Source organism: Manis javanica, chromosome 4, assembly GCF_040802235.1.
Source record: "Manis javanica isolate MJ-LG chromosome 4, MJ_LKY, whole genome shotgun sequence".
NCBI lineage: Eukaryota > Metazoa > Chordata > Mammalia > Pholidota > Manidae > Manis > Manis javanica.
In genome coordinates this window covers 70,988,319-71,004,835 of record NC_133159.1, presented here as the reverse complement: position 1 = coordinate 71,004,835, position 16,517 = coordinate 70,988,319, and the positions used below count along the sequence as shown (strand labels likewise).

The 16,517-nt window shown below is 38.5% G+C and overlaps 1 protein-coding gene across 2 annotated transcripts in view; it reads left to right on the top strand.

Annotated features, from left to right (window-relative positions):
- Window positions 1-16,517, top strand: part of LOC108386581 (uricase) — a 73,182-nt gene that overhangs the window by 14,499 nt on the left and 42,166 nt on the right. The window lies entirely within an intron of this gene.

Below are 16,517 nucleotides of genomic sequence, written 5' to 3'. Positions count from 1 at the left end.
TGCTGTTAAGCTAAGACTAATGTGGGAACTCTGGTGGAACCACTTCATGCCCTCTAGAAGATTCTTATCAGTGGTCTGAGGTCAGAAAGGCCTTCTCTGAATACCTCACACAAAAATCTTTCATTATTTGTTTATCAGCATGTATTTATTGAATACCTACTATGTGAAAAGCTTCTGTGGGAGGATACAGGTATTCAATCCTCAAAAGAAATAGCCTAGTAAATGTGTGAATTATCTTCAATTTATCTTTTCTACTAATAACAACTTCACCCTCTGTCCTTAGGCATGACTTCATAAATTAAAAATGAATCCTAGTCACGTAAACCTCTATAAATACAGAATGTTACCTTTTCCAAATTGATCCCAGATTTGAGAATCACTGTCTTGTTTCCTCCTCAGTCTTCAAATAGACAAGGATCTATTGTCCCTTATCCTTCCACTTCTCTTGCTTACCCAAACTTCTTAAACATTAAACATTTATTGCATCTTGTCTGATCATAGGCTGATTCCCTCTGATTAAACAAGCTTGTTTGTTTGACACAAACCCAGTATTCCAGTCTTTGAGGGATTTCTTCCTCAATTCTAAGAGGGATTACCACCTGTGTTCCCTTGATTATATTTCCTTGGATACCAGAAAAAAATTCAAGCTTTTTGCTTAAACTGGGTTTAAGGTCTGAATTAGCGAAAGCATGGAATTTTCCTAGGTGCTCATAGCCTTGTTCAAGGCCCTTCTCCTTTGAAGGCCCTCAGAACCCCTGTGATGTCCCCGGGCTCCCTGTGGTCTCCTCAGGATGACTTGATGGTGCCCTCTCTCCCCAGAGCAATATGACCTTTCCTCCTTCAATCCTCTGACTAGAATTTTATAGGATAGATTTTTGAACAAACAAATCCTTGTGGATCTCCTCAAACCACATTAAATCACAGCACTCCACCTTTGAGGTGGCTGCTCCATAGATTTATAATCATGGTATATTTTAGAACTAGAAAGAACCTTAGAGCTTTTCTCTTTTTGTTTTTTTAGTTAGCATGATCTTTGCTTAAAAGAAACCTTATTTGGAAATCCAGTATATAAAACAATAAGAGTAGAGCTGTGCTAGAATGAGAGGCAGTGGGTCCCCACTGTCCTTCAACTTCTCACCCTCCACATCCCCAGAGCAGCCTGGAGACACCATGGAAACACTCTCCCCTGGCACCTCTGAAAACTGCCTGATTTTCTAGCTGAGGATTGCTGAGAGAGATCCCATTTTATACTTCCTCCTGCCTCTTGGAGATCTTATCTCTGTTCTCACAAATTTGAGACTGCTATTTACCTGCACCAAAATCTACTTAGAGGGTGGTGAGGTGCCAACGCCCCCACCCCCCGGCAGTCACACCTTGATAACACTTCACCATAGTGAGTGTCATGAGGCTAGGCTTGATGGATAAGAGGCCTTGAAACTATTCCAGGAGTCTGCACACAGTGCTAAGTTTTCTCTTATTGCAACATTACACTCTTAAAAATATTTAGCAAAAATAGAGACTTGTAAAAATGTTCTTCTTTCCAGTGACTGTGGTGAGAAAGCACTTCCCTGTGAGCTTGCAAAGACACAAAAAATTTCTCATTCTCACTTCAGTTTTGACCAGCTAAATCCAGCTGAATTTACTCTCATTATCAATTGTCTCTGTCCTCAGAAGAATCTAAGCCCATTTTCATTACTTTAATGGAAGTGGAGGGAGAATTGGCACGAAGCTGATCGTGGTGATCATTTTTGGAAAGGTCCATGATAGAGAAGAACACATTGTTTCATTTATGTGGCAGCCCACATGGCAATTTAGGACAGATAAATAGTAATCAGGAATGCTTGATATAGAAAAACTTAATTGAGTATAGGCTTTGATTTAAAAATGAAACCTCATGTTTAATGGCGAGGGAAGAGGAGGGGAACAACTAGAGGGCTCCTTTGTATTTTATTGCTGGCAATTAGATCTTGCCATCCTATTAGGCCACATCCTTTCAGGGAGGCAATGGGATATAGAGGAAAGCTTGTGGGTATTCAAGTACTTCTTTCTTATTTTGTCATTAATTTATGCTTTCCCTTCCTTCCTTGATGATTTTTTTAGGCTTCTAAAATGTGCTTGGTGTCCTTAGCTGCTGGGGACACAACACTAAATTGCACAGTATGGTGCTTAGGGCCCTGGGGGATTCAAATTCCATCTTTACCATTTACTACCTGGCAACCTTGGGCAAATCACTTAATTTCTCTGAACTTCAGTTTCATGTTTGGTTAAATGGGAGCGCTGATAATTCCTCACAGAGTAGCACAAGTAAATGATATAGCATGTGCAGATTACCTCCACAGAGTACCTGGTAGTAGTAGGGGCTTAAAAAATGGGAGCCTACTATAGATTCCCATCTTTATTGTCATTAGAACCTGGTATTTAGGCTCATCTTCCCACATTCTGTGAGGAATTCTCTGAGGTTTTGGCATCTGGCTCTTACTTTCTTTCTGTCTCAGAGTAAGTACCTTGTGAACATTCCCCTTCAGCCATCCATAGACCAACAATTCCTCCATTCCAGAAATCCTGAATTCTCAAAACTCCTTCCACATTCCAGCTTCTGTCCTCCAACCTTTCTAAATTCACCCTCCCACTTAATGGGCTCTTCAAGTCCTTTGGGGCTCTCTGGTCTCTGGATCTCATCTTAGCTTCCCAAACTTCACCCACACCCCTCCTCCCTTCACCCCATTCCTTCTATCCACACCAGCTTCATATCCTTCATGTGCCTCCTGCACACCACAGCCAAAAATTCACTGCCACAGTCTCACCAGGACACTATCCTTTCACCCATCCCATCGGCCATGGCAGCCTGTAACTCTGAAACCAGTCCATTGCTTTTCTTTATCATGCCTTCAGTTTACCGGTCGTTGCTGGGGAAACCTCTCAACTGTGCTGATATTCATCTCATTCAAGTTATATTTCCAGTCGTATTGTCCCCTCAATACTGCCCTTTATAGAAAGGGGGTCTTTAACAAATCTTAGTTGGTTTGATTTTCCTTTCCCCTTATAGCAACTGCTCTAGCATAAAACATTTACTGGTCTCCTTAGACCCACATCTCAATGCCCCTCCTGAAACCACACCCCCACCACCATGCAACAGTATTTGTACATCCTTTCCCACAGTCCAGCTGTCCCAGAAGATGTATTCTTACTCTTGTCCAAGACTTAACTTGTGCTCTTGATCCTCTCCCTCCCACCTTCTCCAGACCTGCCTGAGGCAGTCACTTCTCCTGTTTGTCTCTGCCTCTTCACTGGTTCTTCCTCATTAACCTTCAAACATGTTGAAGTCAGCAGATTTTAGGAAAGATTTCTTCTGCCCCATTCTCTTCTCTGGGCACCACCCTGTCTCTCTTCTACTTCACTGCCAGATTTCTTGGTGGTCTGTTTATCCTCATTACTTATATTTTCTCATTTATCATGTAAAGTGTCACTACAATTGGTCTTTTGCTTCCACCACTGTTCTCTCTTGGGATCCCCAAGGACCTCCTAAATGACAACGCTAATGGTTTCTTTATGTTCGCATCCTTCTTGACTTCTCTTTGGTTTTTGACACTGCTGACTTTTTGTTTTTTGAAATTTTCTCCTCCTGTGGCCAATCTGATCATTTCTCTTAGTTTTCCCCCCAGATCTCTGAGGACTCTGTCCCAGTTTCCACTAATGATTACTTTTCTGCCCATTCTTTAAATACTAGTGATGCTCCCCAAGTTTCCTTGCTCAGCCCTTTTTTCTTTACTTTCTATTTTCTCTTTGGATCTACTCACCCATACCCATGATTTCAATTCTGACATATAGATTGATGATTTTTAAATCTGCAAGTCCATTTCCTAATCCCTCTCTTAAACTCTGCTCCCTCTTGTAACAGCTCACTGGATAGGTTGCAGACCCTTCATAATCAGTGGGGCTCACTTGTCCTTCCATAATCTAACTGTTCAATCCCTCCCACTTCCCAGCTTTAATGTTAGATACTTTCAGTAATTTCCATGGTGAAAGTAAGACCTTTGTGGAATTTTTCTTTCTCCTTCACCTCCATTACAAGTAACTAGTGATTAGCAAAAATCACTAGTTAATATTATAAGCAATTTCCTTCCTTGAGCCTTTTCAAAAATTCAGTTGACACCCAAAGAGCTTAAATTATCAATGTGAAAAAGGTCTTAATCTCCAAGTTTACCCTGAGTTAAAGAGATGAAACAAAGAAATAGCCCCAAGCAGTGAGAAACCTGGCAGCTGGTCAGAATTTGCCTTATGTCTTGTCACATGTAACAGGAGAGAAAATTTCCGGTGTCATTTATGTTAGTTTTTAATATCTTTGGAATACGGTTGTGTTGGTAACGTCCAAAACTATTTACTAAAGATGTCGAATTGCCTTATTTTGTTTTGTTTTGTTTTAAATTGAAAAAATGAAAACCAACCGAGACTTCCTGGTCAGCAGGGGGAGCACTGCTACTTTGCTCTGGGAAGATTTTCACCTAGGCAACAGCTATCTTTAATAGAGACCACATCTTAGCAACAAGGAGGAAAACAACGATATGATCAATAAATTTGCTCCCTCGTGGTTGCAATTTTTAAAAATAGCTTTTTTGCCTTTGTAATTCAATAGTGTTTGCTTAGGAAGATGTCATCTGCTGTCTTTTCATCTTCCCTGCCTTGCATTTCAGTCTCATTCTAATTAGAGAGAGAGGTGTTTATTTAATCCAGGATATAGGGTTTAAAATGGGTCACAGAGGCTTGTGTTACAGCACCTGGTCACTACTGAGGCTAGGTCTGTGACACAGAAGCAAAGGCATTGATTTGCTTATTTTGCTTAACCTGGTCAGAACAGTGAAAAAAATCAGTCAAACCAGAATTCTGTCTAAAATGACCTTTTGTTTGAGTGAATTGATTCAAAGAGATCAAATGGGGACATGGTGGAATGTCCAGACTTAGATTCCCAGACTTAGCTGAACTGGAGCCTGTCAAGCAAGGTGGAGGCCTTGTGAAAATGAGGAGTTGGAGACCAGCTTCTCATCTGGATTCTGCTCTGTGATCATTGATAAAACATTTAACTTTAACTCTTGTACCATGATCTCTCCTTTTATTAGCATAGTACACATTAAAGAAGAAATGATATAATAGATTTGCAAACACCTTGAAAGATTGGAAAATATCTGTATAATAATTTACACAAAGGATCTAGTTTGGTTCATATATGTCTCTCTGTATATAGGCTACAGATGCATATATACCATATGTACATACATATGTATATATGTGTGTATGTACCTAATAAATACATCTATATAATGTTACAGGTATGAAATCTCCCTCTTTTTTCCCTCACTCTCTATGTGTGTGTGTGTGTGTATATATATATGTATATATATGGCTTCATATATTGAAATCTATATGCATGGAGGGGATAAACATGTAAAGACAATCCTTTCTGAAAGTATCATACTGTCTATAATAATTAGTCCACTCACTCACTGAGAATAATAATAGCTTACAGACAGAAGTAATAAAGAATCCAAGATTCTATGGACCATTACTTCCTAAAATTCTTATTTGGTGAGAAAAAGTTTATATCTATTTCTCATGCACATTTTATAAGGAAAGAAATAGAGATGATGCTTTCCCTAAAGCTTATATACCCATCCTCATCTAATAATAACCTGATTAAACCCTTTGCTAGTTCACTTTTCCCTTCAAGGGTCAACTGTATATATCTCAGTAAGACTGTATAGATAAAATCCAGTTCTCTCTGGATGGGATTTTTAATATCATAATATGGAATGTGTCTCATATTTTAAGTGGATATACTATTGGTAGCTAACATAATATAACCCAAACTTAAATGCCAACTTTAACATTTTATTTTGGAAAGTAATTTTTTCAAAATGCTTTACTTTGCCTTCTTAAACAAAATGTTCCGAACGTAATTTGGCCTTTGCTTGATGACTCACTTTCATCATCAGTCACCGTCCAAAGCTATAATACCGCCATGCCCTCGGGAACATTTGAGGTCCTCAGGGCTCTTAGCCCAGTGCTAAATGGCTTCAGACAGCTGTGCATTTAGAGTTCTTCTGTCTTCCCACCCTGTCATTTGTCACTTCTCTGCTACTGTCAGTGTGTCCTGACTCCCTGCCTCTCATATGTTGCCTTCACCTTGTGCTCACCTGCTAGATGAGGGCCTGAGAGGGGCTTCGGCCATTGCCGAACTGCAGACGCAGATCTGGGAGCAGCTTGTACCTGTATGCAGAGCCCTGGCCTGGAGGTATTCAGGCCTTCTGCCTCCAGATCCCCAGCCCGGCTTGAGGTGGGAGCTTAGAGAGCTGCAAGTCTGACTTGAATATAGAGACACTACTGGCAAGCCCTGCAGTGTGGTCCAGCATCTCCTTGGCAGCCGGGCACTCAGCCTTCTCCCAGAGGCCTGGAGATCTGAGTCATCAGGAGGCTCTGACTAACTCCTCATCTGCATAGGGTCCTGAGCTACTGAGAACTGCTATAAATGAGTCATGAAATCTGACCAGCATTTTATTTTTGTTTCTGTTTTTCTGTAAATGGGACCAAATTACTTTGTCTCTAATCAAAATGTCTAGATTTTTATAGCTTCCTTTCCTGCTCTCTTGGGACCAGCTAGCTACCCCAGAGACAGACTACCCCATAATTAGAATCTTTGTCCACCACCTGTGCTAGGAGTTGTGCTCTTTCTCTAGCTGAGTAGCGCACCTGCACCCACGCACAAAGATACCCACAAGCACAGAGGCGGAGAGGCGGAGAGGCGGAAGCCGGCAACTGCTGCTGCTTCTCCTGCAGGCCGACCTGCATGCTGACTTCGACTAACCGCAGGGATGGTTTTTGACTTTACCTACTCTGGTTCCTTCCTCATTCCTGAGGTCTCACACTGATAACAGGGAGCTGGCTCTTGAGGGGTTCAAGATTATGAAGGAAACGAGAATGTCACCCCCAAATATGCCACTTTGACAGCAGGATTATTTTGAGGTAAAGGCGCTTGAAAACAGCAAGTGCAAGAAGGGTGCTTTGACCTCCCCTTTTCTCTCTAAAAGCAGGAGATAAAAGTTCCCGTTTGAAAAATTGTCCTTCCTGTACTGGGAGGAAAGAAATATTCTTGCCACCAGAAGTAGTGAGTTAAGGCTGAGAGAATTCTGTATCAGCAGACGTTGTTAAAATGACTCTTTTCTTCTTTTAATCTCCCCATATTTTTTAGTTATTTTTCCACCATTGCCTCTCTTTGATCAACCTCGTTTAAGAGCATTTAGGTTTTGCCACTTCTCTGGGTCTTCATTTCTTTATGAAGACTCCCATGTCACATAAAATTATATGAAATAAAGCTTGAATGGTTTTTCTCCTGTCAGTCTCTCTTATGTCAGTTGTAATTCTTAGACCCAGATGGAGACCTGAAGAGGGTTGAGGTCAAGTTTTGCCTCCTTTACAATTACCTCTGGAAAATGATAACTTTGCCTCTGGAAAAGTGGTCAGAGCTTTCTGTTGTTCTCTCCTTTAAAATGCCTAGTAAAACTCTAGATGCAGAGAGCTGTAATCAGGCACAAACATATAGATGAAATCCCATTTTCTGAGGCAGATGTGATGTAGTCCAGAATATTGGCAGCAGCCACCAGTGGATTTCTCAGCAGTTAGTTGCCGTGAAATTACCAAAGGTAAGTGTTGCTATCCAACATTCATAATAGCCAGACCCCGCCTATGAAGTGTGCAATGATTGTTAAACTGTCAATAATGAGATCCTGAAGGCTGTAAAAGTCAAAATAACTTCCTGTTTCTCTCTCCCCAGTGCAATTTTTTCCCTTGGGTATTACGTAATGGGCTTTGTGGGAACTGCTGGTTATGGTGGTAAAAATCTACTTCCAAGTAAGAGAGTAAAAAATTGAACTCAGTAAAACCAGTTACATGTCCTTGAAAATGATGCCATTTTTGTGTAAACAAACAAATGTGTGTATATGAAGAAACAAAATCATTTGAAAAAATGTTCATGGTGTATTATTAACAGTTGTTTTGTATGGTGATGACAGAATGCTTTGAAAAGTATTAACTGGCTGTAGAGAGGTATAATTTACATACAATAAAAGACACTCATTTTAAGTAAACAGTTTTATAAATTTTGACAGTGTATATATATTTTTATCACCATCACAATCAAAACAAACATTTGCAGCTCCCTCCAGAAGTGTTCTCATGCCCCTTTTAATCAATTCCACCTCCCCTAACCTCCAGGTAACCATTCATCTACTTTTTTGCAGAAGTACTTTGAATTTTCTTCCTTTTGTTTATCCATGTATTGTAATATTCTCAAGTGGCTATATATCTCTTTTTTTAAGTAAAGAAGAAAAATTTTTAAAAATTTAACTATGCTAAAAACAGGAAAGAAATGCAAAAAATTAATCTGTGAGATAGTTATTTCAAAATTGAATTATGTTTCTCCCCCTATAACATATGCAGCAAATGTTGGGATTTCTATTTTCCTGCTTTGTCCCCTGATTCTAAAGGACCACCCCTCTATCCTTCAGTCCACCCATACTCTAGTCATTTAGCTGACCCAAAGTTGCTCAGACCAACCCTGCCCCCAAAGTAGGGTTCCCTACCCCCATCAAGAATTAGTGACCTCTAGGGATTATAGCAATCTTCTCACCCAAAATGGAAAAAAAGGAGACAGCCCCTTTTCAGAGGGTTGTAAATATTGATACCAAATTATTGTTCAGGACATTTAAAGTATTCCTTTTCCTTCAAATAATTTGACATACCTCCTAGCCATAGAGTGATAATTAAACATAGTAGAAGCTTAACACAGTCCAAATATATCAAAAAGATTGCCTTCTGTGGGTAACTCTCCTGCCAAGCCACTGGAAACATTCTGAGACTAAAGGAAATGAAGAAAAACAGTGGCAAATGAAATAGACAGGATCTGGGATTAGGCTAGGATGCTGTAGACCTAGGAAGCTGGTGTCTTCCCTGTCTACAGAGCTTATGAAGGAGATCCTAGACTAGATACCTAGTACATAAAGTGCTTCCATTAAAGCCAAAACAAATTATCAAATATTTATTGAACACCTGCCTGGCTAATACTCAATACAAAGTCTTCCTTTGTATTGAAGCACCATGTATACTTCAGATGATGTAGCCTGGAAACCCTGATCAGAACACACAATTTTATTTAGCTAACATTGCCATAAGGGATACAACACGCTGCCTGCTTATCTTATATAAGAACTTTATATATATTATTTTTCTCAGTTTTCTCTGAAATAATGCTAATTCAAATAAACAGATGAGGAAATCAAGGCTTTGAGAGTTTAAGTAAATTGACTGAGGCTGCATGGAAAGCAGCAGAACTGGAATTTAAACTTCCAAAGGGCCTCATGCCTGTTTACTCTGCAAATAATGGCAGTTGTGCCCTTTAGTCTGTTTGTTAATGTTGTACTGGAAGCATTTGCAAAGAATTCTCATGGATGTTGGTAAGACTATGCATGTACACCCTCTTCCCTGAAAATATGTTTTCCATTAATTTCCTCTTTTTTCTTCAAGTGTAAAATAAAGTTTAAAAAAATTACTGTCTTTAATTTATTTGTCTATTTGTTATCAAGAAAGTGCTATCACCATGGAGAAAGGGAACAATTCAAATAAATGGCATTCTCAGTTCCTTTATTTATACCAATCTGTTAGACTGATATCTTCATGGGATTAAGTCATTGTTAGAATGTGTTATAGAGAGAGCATTTGCTTTTCCCTCAACCTCTGAATTAAAAAGATTAATTAATATAGTTAATATTTATTTTTATGATAGTTTACAATGGGAGATGGGGAAATTTTTTATATGTTGGGCCCTAAGTATTTTTACATAGATTATTGTATCTTTATTATTAACATTATTTTCAGTTTAGAAAATGGCTCCAAGAGGTTAAATAATTTGTTCAAGGTCACACACTGGTAATTGCTCAAGGTCAACAAAGCCAGGTTTCAAATCTAGGCTGTGTGATTTCAGAACTCTTTACTATACAGTGCTCATTCCCAAATTCAACTGGGCTCTCCTGGAATGGCATACTGAATTAATATTCAAGTAATGCTAATTTCCTTTAAAGAGCTTTGCAAAAAATGTAGAAAAAAACAACAAATACCAAGCAATATTAGAAATAAAAGAGTCAAGTGGAAAGAAGAAAAGAGAGGTCAGTTCACAAGGGAAAGAAAGTGAAACAGAGTTAGGGACAGCAGGACTCTTGATCTTTAAACCCTGTCTGCCCATGGCAGGGAGTTGTGTTATGTTTTAAAGGGGATTTGGCAGAGACTCACCTGGCATGGGCCACTGCCTGTAGAGTGGGGAGAGTTTGTAATTGTTTGGCTGCTGTGTGGCTTGTGAAAGTCTTTTGTAAAGAGAAGTGTTCCAAAGCCTGGGAAGAATGAGTCTAAGGATTGGGCTTTTAAAGTGATTAACTGGAAAGATATTTATTCATTTGAATGTATAAGTGCTGGCAAGATGGATAAGATATCATTTTAATTCCCTTTTGGTGCTGCCACATATAGGCCTTGTCATTTAGGGTTATAAAAACTGATCTGGATGGAGCATGATTTGAATGAGGTCAGAGTCATATAGGTCACAAAGGCTGTCTGTTTACAATAGAGGACATCTTTTCCACCCGATGGTGATCAGCTAGCTACATGGCAGGATGCCAACAACAAAGGAATCTGAGTAAGAGAAAATGTGCAAATCTATTGCCATTCTTATGCAAAGGCTCGCAGTATCCTTCCAATGTTTAATAATAGTGTCTTTTATGGTATGTGAGCAAATATTTATTGAGCATCTACTATGTGCTGGATTCCCTTTATGGAAATAACTATAGTTATTATTAATTTAGGCATGAAATCCTAATAGCTTTTCTTTTTTTGAAATGTCTCTCACATTTATCTTTCCTGATTAATATCTTGTATCATGACCTCATATCTCACCTCAGGATTACTGTGAAAGCCTCCTAAAAGAGAATAAAATAGAAAAGAATAAATTGTTTTGTAGCTGAAGGGACATGGTTTAGTCCAAATGAATTATGAGCCTCAGACCTTACCAGGGACTAACTTCCCTTAGCCATTGCTTTTATGATAGTGTTTATCTATCATCTCATGAATACTCAGGGTTTGCCCATTAAGTTTAGTTCATAGATGGGCTTTAAGGTCCCACCTTGCTTTGTGGTCCTAGTCTACATGTTCAATCTAATTTTTCTCAAGTTCCCAAAGCACATCCTCTCCTTTAGGAAATCCTAATGCCTTACAGTGTCTCCTCCTTGTATGGTACAGGTCTTCCTCTGAGACTTTGCTCATGCTATTATTCCTTTATCCTGGAATGTCTTTCCTCCCCTTTCCAGCTGTCTAAATTCCACCTATCCTTGAAGAGCCCTTGATTTCTGTCTCTTCAGTGAGGCCTTCATGGCTCTTCCAGTCTTCATTAATCATCTCTCTCTGAACTGATAGTGAAATTATAATGCATCCCACAATTTAGTGCTTGATTATAGTATTCCAGGATTGAAAAGGACTTTTAAGATCTTCCAGTTGTACCTCCCAACCTATCTGTGAATCCTCTCTACCACAGCCTTCCCAATGAACTTTTGCTTTTCACTCAAACACATATTTAGGCAGATCTGCCATCTTTACATTCATTCATTCATTCAACTGGTATTTACTGAGCACCCAGTGTTCCAGACATTGCATAAGGAACTGGGAATTCAACAGCAAATAAGATGAAAAATCCATGTTTCATCATGAATATAATATACAGTGATAAATGCTAAAAGGAAATAAAATAGTTGTGTCAGTGACTAGAGATGCTAACTTAGGTAGGGTGACCAGAAGAGCTCTCTCATGTAAGAAATTACTTTAATGCTGACGGTCTTAATGATGATGAGAGGCCCCATGTGCACACCTGGGAGAAAAGTTTTTCAGTCAGCACGTATAGCAAATGCATGACTTTGGGAAGGGGGTGCTGGGTTTGGTGATTTTGAGGATTTGGGAGAAAGGCAGTAACTGAGGTATAATGAGAAAGTTTGGAGAGTGGCTGAAGAGGCAGCCCAGGGTAGATTCTGTAGAGCTAATAGGCCATAGCAAGAGGTTTGGACAACAGAGTTTCTATCTAATTTGAGCTGAAATGTGGCTTACTCTATTTTCCATTCCCTTATTCTAGCTTTGCCTATAGACATCATATAGAACAAATGTAGACCCTCCTCTACAGAATAATCCTCTACATATTGTCCCCAGTGAGCCCTGTCAGGGACAGACATTTCCGTTTCTTTCTACTGTTTCTTCTACTGTCCCAGGAGCCATCACTATTCTGGCCAATTTCTTCTACACATCCTCCACTCTTGTATTCCTCATAAAGGTGGTACCTTAGGCCACTAACACAAGATAGACCATATCTATTTCCTTGCTTTTTCTCATATATGTTCTATTCATCTATCTCAAGATTGTATTAGCTTCTTTTTTTCTCTTTTTTTTTTAGCCAATCACACTGGTTAGTCATACTGAGTTTTCTGCCAAAATCCCTGGATGATTCTCTATCATTCTGCAGCTAAACTCTTTCTCCTCAACCTATACCTCTGTGATGGCCATTGTGGATTTTTGTTCGTGGTGGCTTTTTTTTTTTAATTCAAGGACAGAGTCTTACATTTATCCTTATTATATTTAGTATTATTTGATTTAACCATTACACCAACCTTTCAAGATCCCTTAGGATGCAATTTCATTGTCTGCTGGGTTCTTGCTATTCCTCTTACCTGTTTGTCATATACCAATTTAATAAATGTATTTTCTGAATACTCAAAGTTATCTAAAAATGTTTATGGAACAGGATTAAGGACATACTCAAATATAAGATCTGTCAGGACAAAGACTGTCTTGTTCATTGTTGTTTCTTTTGCCCATCACAGTGTCTAGTACAGATTATATATGATGGATTAAATTGGAAAAAGTGTGTGAGCTGTTTGGTATGACACCAAGCACCTCTTTTCAACTTGACACAAATCCACTCTTACCACCCTTTGAATGGTGCATAAATTAATTGGGCTTTTCTCACATTCACCCAATGTTGTTATCTTGACTGTGAGGATATCAATAAAGACCTTTGTTTTAGTGCTGCACAAGGTTACTATACCTGCTACAATTCCATGATTCTTTAGTCTTGTAACTCTTGTCAAAAAAGGAAAAGAGGTTGTCAGAGACACCTGACTCATAGAGAACCTGGTTCGTGCTGACACATGCAGTATGTCTGGTTGATCATTTTCTAAGTGCTTACAATCTGACCCTTTAAAGATCCACTGAAGACTCATTCTGAGGATTACGTTTGAGACTACTCCTTCCATCCAGTTTTGAAAGTTAAAAGGGTATTTGTCTTCTGTGTTTCCTCAAAGGTATCTGGTCTTCAAGTAGTTTTCACTGTCATTTACTGGGCCGGGAAAACATGAAGTCATTGTAGGGAGCTGTGTGCTCTCTCAAAATTGCTTTGCAGAGGTCTTAATTTAGATCTCCCTGACTATTTTTTTCTATGTTCTTAGTTTAAACATCATTCATATTTACTGAAAAGACAGAAATAAAGAAGACAAAGATTCTTTCTGACATTCACAAGCTACTCTTAGTTCCTGTGCAATCTGGATTAGATATAAGTATAAAACATTTTTTTCAACAAGTAGCCATTGCAGTTTCATATTATTCTATAGACAGGTTAGTGTCACTGTTTTATTCTTTGGTCATTGACCTTTTATCTCCTATGCTTTGTATGCATCTAAGTTATATATGAGCTTGTCAGAAAGCAGGCTGTGTAATTACATTGCTTTTTCCCTTTCTTTTTTGTGGAGAAGTCACATAGAGTTTCATTTTTGATAACTTCTTAACCTCTTGAATGGCATTCTTTTTAAGAATCTTCTGCTTTAGAATCATATTTTCTTCTGTGCCTCAATCTCAGACTTTCTAAACTTTAATATATTCAACTTTCCCTTCCCTGATGATCATATAGGGATATTTTCTCCTGGGGAATCATTCCTTTCATTTCACCAATAACCTCTTCCTTGCTTGCAAGCTATAGGTTCAGAGTTGAAATTCCTCTAGTCATTTCATCTACTTTTTGGGAGAAGAAACTGTCAGTGTATTAAGCCAAAAGTTAATCATGAATTATTTTAGCTGAATGAGACCCTTAGTCAATGTCTGAATATTTGAAGCTGTATCATGACTCTTTCTTATGCCTTTCCACCAAGTCTTTCCTATTGCTTCCTGTAAAAGCATATTTTACCATATAATGCTGCAATCTCAAGTTAAATTCCTTTAGAACCTATATTCTGTGTTAGTATGTAAAATACCTGGGATTTTGAGACTGTGAGAATTGTTTATGACCCACTTCTCAATTATTATTTTAATTGAAATGACTTAACACCATGCTCACTGTCATTCTCGTTTCTACATAATTTAGACAAGACTTTTTGCTTGCAAGATATAGATACCTATTCAAACAAGCTTATATTAAAAATATGGCATTTGAAGAAAGAACAGAGAGGTATGTCATAGAATATGTGACCAGGGAGAATAGCTGGGCTCTCCAAGGAGCTCAACTGACTCTGGCAGTTGGGAATTGATATCACTCTGTGCACCTTTGATCTCGAGGTATGTTTGCACTCTTCACTAGCTTCTGCAGCCCAGCACTCTCTGCTCCATTGTGCACAAGTCAGAAAATGGTGATGTTTTGTCCATTGGACGTCACCCTCCAGATCAGGCTACCAAGCCCTCAGACTAAGTCTTGGTACCCCTCTTTTTAACTCTCTCCTAAATCTGGTTGCCTTGGAATGGGCTATGGGTCATTTTCTTTGGTGTCACAAGCTCACTCTTTCTAATCATTTTGAACTGGAGAGGAAAGGGTCATTTGATGCTAATAGACTGGGGAAAATATCTTTTCTAAGAAGGATGTCAGAGCACAGTAGAAATGATATGGAATTCCCATGTTAGAACTGCCATCTTCCACCTTAACTAGAGCCTTCACTTTATATTGTTTTCTCCGCAATTAACCTTAAGTAGTTTCCAGCCGACACAATCTTACACTTCTTTGTAAGATACACTCCCATCTTAGGCATGGGTGTTTAAGCCTAGTATTTTAAGCCAGGCTTAGAGCTTAATTTCATTCATTGATATTTCCTATATCCCCTTCTTTCTCCCAAAGGGAATCAATAAAATAAAATCCCTTATCTCAAATGATTCACTTTCCTTCCGATTATGTTATTACCCTAAAGATAGTTCCCCAGTGTCCTTATAGGAATCAGCACGAGTGGGTTGCAGTCCTGGGCATATGCTTGAGAAAGATAACCAATACTAGCTTTCTTTGGTTTATTGTGGCTGCCTCCAAAAACCCACCATGGGGAACTACGAACACCAAGATATATTCCTTCTGCCATGAGTCAGTATTTGATATCCTTTAACTACCAAGGCTGTTCAATTCCTTTTCAGCATTTTTTCCTTCCTGCACATCCTTAATGTAAATTTCCACTAGACCAGCATCTTCTTTCTCTTCTTTCTGTCACATTCCTGTACTCTTTATTCTATGGACTTTGGTTTTGATTTTCCTGTTTTTCAGATTGGTCTGTTGAGCATATGAAACCACTTCTAAAAGGTCTGGGTTTACTTTTTGGGGGAAGCTAATACCTACTGTGTATTTGAGTCCAATAGAATTTCTTTACCTTTGCTGTCTGTTTTTTCCTTCATTCCTCTCTGTACTACTGGACCAAGTTTTGACCCTCTTCACCTTTAAAGTCAGGATCTTGTAGTTACTAGTTTCTTTCAACCTTATTTTGTTGTAATTATTTATGCTCAGATGCTCTCTGCAAAGCTAAAACATTTTTCAAACATCTTCATATTATTAAGTATTTAAGTTAGCTAGCTGGTATCTAGCATACCCATAGATTATGCTTACTTCTGACAGGAAGACAAGCTTTTTTCTCTGCTTTTCATTGAACCAGTATTGTTATATCCCATGATTTTTTTATTGGTATTAAGCCATCAAGGCATATGTTATTGATATTGCTTCATTTTAATTTATTGGCTCTTGGAATAGAGGTTAAAAGCATAGCCTCACACCTCTGTAACGCTGGGCAAGTTACTGAAACACATAGGCTTCAGTATCCTTGTCACCAAAACGGGGATAATAACAGTCCGTACTGCATAGCATTATTAAGATCAAATAAAGAAAATGTGGGTTGACTGTTTACTACATAGTAAATGTTCAATAAGTGCTACCTCTAATTATTGTTGTAATTACTTTTATTAGATAGTAAGCTTGTTGAAATTAGGAACCATATTTTAAAGTAAGCAATTAGTACTTAATACAAATTTATTATTACTCATTATATAATAGTAATGTGATAAGAACTTCAGAAAATGAAATACACTGGAATTAAGATGATTAGATTTGATTCTACTTTCTTTATGTTACAGATCTTTATTTCCTCCAAATTAGTGGG